The sequence below is a fragment of the Choloepus didactylus genome, chromosome 4 (genome assembly GCF_015220235.1).
Source record: "Choloepus didactylus isolate mChoDid1 chromosome 4, mChoDid1.pri, whole genome shotgun sequence".
NCBI classification, from domain to species: Eukaryota; Metazoa; Chordata; class Mammalia; order Pilosa; family Megalonychidae; genus Choloepus; species Choloepus didactylus.
The window spans coordinates 151,367,583-151,371,441 of NC_051310.1; the positions used below are offsets into that span (position 1 = coordinate 151,367,583).

At 36.5% G+C, this 3,859-nt stretch overlaps 1 pseudogene; it reads right to left on the reverse strand.

The window, feature by feature from the left end:
- LOC119533451 lies at window positions 1-926 on the reverse strand (annotated as a pseudogene).
- Between the last annotated feature and the right edge of the window lie 2,933 nt (window positions 927-3,859).

The following is a 3,859-nucleotide window of genomic DNA, read 5'->3' on the forward strand; positions in this document are numbered from 1 at the left end:
TCAGCAGAACACATGTCGACTCAATAACCTTTTCATGGAAATTTTCACTTCCTGGTTCTGAAGGTTATAAATCACAGGATTCGCCAAAGGAAAGATCACTGTGTAGAAAAAGGATACCACTTTATCAGCTGGTAAGGCCCTGAAGGTGAGAGTGTAGAGGAAGATGGCAGGTCTAAACATGAAAAGTATATAATGATATGAGTGGTGCATGTGGATAGAGCCTTTTTCTTCCATTCAGAAGAGGACCGATGTACATGGCAGAGGATGGCTCCATAGGAGACCAGGAGCCCCAGGAAGCACAGTAGTGTCATCAGTCCACTGTTGAAGACCATCAGAAACTCCATCACAAAGGTGTCTGTGCAGGCCAGCTTGATGACCTGTGGGACGTCACAGAAGAAGTTATCCAGCTGGTTTGGGCCACAGAAGGGCAAGTGGAGGATGAGGGCCACCTGGATCATAGAGTGAATAAAGCCTCCAAGCCACAGGGCCAACAGCAATCCATAGCAGGCTCTAGGGTTCATGACAGTTGAGTAGTGTAAGGGCCGACAGATGGTGATGTAGCTATCAAAGGCCATCACAACAAGAAGTAACCCCTCCCCTCCTCCAAGGAAGTGCAAAAAAAAGAGCTGAGTGACGCAGCCTCTGTAGGAGATTATCTTCTTCTCAGAGAGGAAGTCCACCAGCATCCTGGGAGCCACAATGAAGGAGTAAGATGCATCAAGGAAGGCCAAGTTGCCCAGGAAGAAGTAAAGAGGGGCTGTGAGGCCAGGATCTGACCTGATGGTGAGGATGATGAGGAAATTTCCAGGGAGGATGATGAGGTAGAAAGCTAAAACTAGCACAAAGACCAGGAGCTGAACATCTCGAGACTTGGTCAGACCAAGTAGGATCAATTCTGTCACCTCTGTGCTGTTCTCTCTCTCCATCTCCTCTTCATACAGAACATCAAGGAGCAGAAAATTGATGTCCGTTCTTCATCTGGATCATATTCTTCTTGAGCTAAAAGCAACATATGCCACTTCCATGTTATATCATCACTCTCCCTTATGGTTAGAAATTGCTTCTACCTTTCATTCTTCCAGATTGTATAACTTCTAATACCCTAGTCTGAAGCCATATTCTTCTTCCACTTCAACCCTGTGCTTTTAGCTCACTGTTCCCTCATGTAGGGCTCTGGGATCCACTGGCTTGGATTTGTTCCTGCCCATCTTGAGGCAATTAACATTTTTCAGATTAACCCAATTAATGAAGACTTCAGATTTTTTATTTTAATTTTTTGGACGGGGGAGAAAATTGAAAGCAAATGAGAATGACAAGAGTTTTTATAAGGAGATAGAGATATTCCATATTTTGAGTATAGCAGTTATACATGTCCATTTATTTGTCAAATGTTATTGAACTACATAATAATTGATACACTTATTGTATAAGAATTATACCACAAGAAAGTCAATCTAAAAAGTAAAAAAAAAAAAAGAAAGGAAATGAAACTGCTTACTCTAAATATTTCCTTTGTCTCTATAGAACATCAACCCATCAACCTGATATAAATATAAAGAATCCTGTTACTCTGGAGAAGCCAAGATCTGAGGCTTATCTCTACGGGGTCTTCAAATTGGGAGAGTGCTCAGCCTAAGGAATGTGAATGATGATTTATTGTTATGAAATTAATAGTAGAATTTCTATACATATGTATTGTATCCCCTTCTTTGAAGTTATATATTTTAATAATTGTATAGCTTACATATAATCATGGTATAATTTAACATATAAATTATATAAATAAATATTTATGTTGACAGAAAGTGATAAAATTGTTTATTGTTTATATGAAGAAATTTAAAGGCTTAAAGACTCTTGAACTATAATGAGGCAGTATAGTGTGATATAGAACAATATTTCACATGCTTTGATACATTGAACTCTTGTTATAATGTCTTGTGGAATTATAGAGTGCAGATAGAAAGAAAAGAAAGGTCCACTGAAGGAAAGAGAAGAAAGGAAAGAAGCCACCTAAAGGCTGCACTGTGCACTGAGCCTGCCTCCAGCACAGGCTCTAGTTCATGGAGCAGGTGTTTGGAGACTTGATCATCATCCACAGGGGCTAATTCTCCCATTTATCTTCTTTGTATTTCTTCTTTAATTTTTATTTCATTATCTTCCTCTCCTCATTCCATTTTGTATATTTCATTTTAAGTTTTATTTCTACATTTTAGTTGGCATTCGTCTTCTTAATTATTCTATCTTCTCTTTTCACTCTCATCTTTTTTTGTCAAATCATGCATTTTTCCTGTGTCCCTCTATCCAACTTATATTTTCCCTTCCTTGGATTTCTCCATATTATTTTTGTTTGGAATCTTTTTTTTCACTCTTCTCTTGTCTTCTCTATTTCTCCTTCATTAACTCATATGCTTGCCTTCCCATTAATTATGAAAGGCTTCACTATTGTTTTATTTTGGAGCAAAAGTGAGCACGGTAGATGCTTCCCAGTTTCCTTCATTCTAACAGATTATTTTAAAGACTAAAAATATTAAATCCTCCTTTCAATACTATTTTTTTCTTGAATCATGTCTTCCTTCAATGTACCACATAACTACCTTTTAAATACTTCCATTTCCTTTGATGCTGTCTGTCACAGAACTTAATGAAAATTGGATGATATAACTTTATGTTCAAAATAAATTTCTCATTAATCCACCTTACTGGCAAAACTACATTTAGCAAATTCCCCCCAAATAGAAATATGATGTCTGTTAGTACACAGCAACTAGCTTGTAAGGCTTTGACATATAGATTTATTTGTTTCTGTATTTTATGAAAATGTGGATGAGGTTAAAGTGCATCATCAAATATTGAACTGATGCAAAGTAAATTTAAAACAAATTATTAACAACTATTAAAATAATTAGAATTTTAATAAAGGCTTTATATAGTCCCATTAAGTCATCCAAATTAATAAGTATACATCTATATTCTTAAGAGGTAAAAAGTGCCGCAGTAATACTAAATTCAGACCTCATGTTTCAGTCTATTTCTACTATAATTTGGACCTCTATCCATTGCATTCCAAGATAACAGGTGTTTCATCTTAAGATTTGGATTCTTTTTTTACCATTTCTTCTTTCATTCTCTTCATTATAAAAATGTAGAATGACAGATATTCATCTCTCTAGTGATCCAATGATACTCTCACACAGCAGAGATTCACCTCCTTCTGGTGGAAGGGGTAATAACTGATTGCTTCAGCCTTTGTTCCTAAATATCTCTTCTCACAGGAGGCCTTTTACAGGTTGAAACACACAGCCAATTTGTGAGGCAACAGAGAATGTACTTTTGGAATTTGGAGGTGACTATAAGCTGCAAAACGCTTTCAGTGGGAAACAGAATGCCATCAAGATACAAAGAGACTAGAAATTTGTAAGGTATAACTATTCAACTATATGTCAGATAAAGCACTACTGTGACACTTCTGGGTTCTTATGTCAGCATTCTATCAGTGACAGAGAAAATGGAATGGCAAACCTCTTTGTTGGGCAGGTGTGGGTAAAAGCCAAGGGAGGTTGCTTTGTATTTTACAGTGTAATTCAAAAGGAGAAAAATAAATCACATAATTGATAAGAAATCATGATGTATCAAGAAAGGAAGAAATGTGGTCAAGTTGGTAGTAAGTAGATTCACCATATTTCTAGTGACAAAACCATAGTCAAAGAAAAAATAAGAAAATAAAAAAATAAGGCTCATGAGGAGTCTTCTAGCACAATCCATCTTAGTGGAAAGAACTGCATGGTGTAAGGCAGATTATTTCCTCAAGTAAAGTTGTCCTTCTAAAGAGATCCTATTGTGATTTTGGCATTTGTTG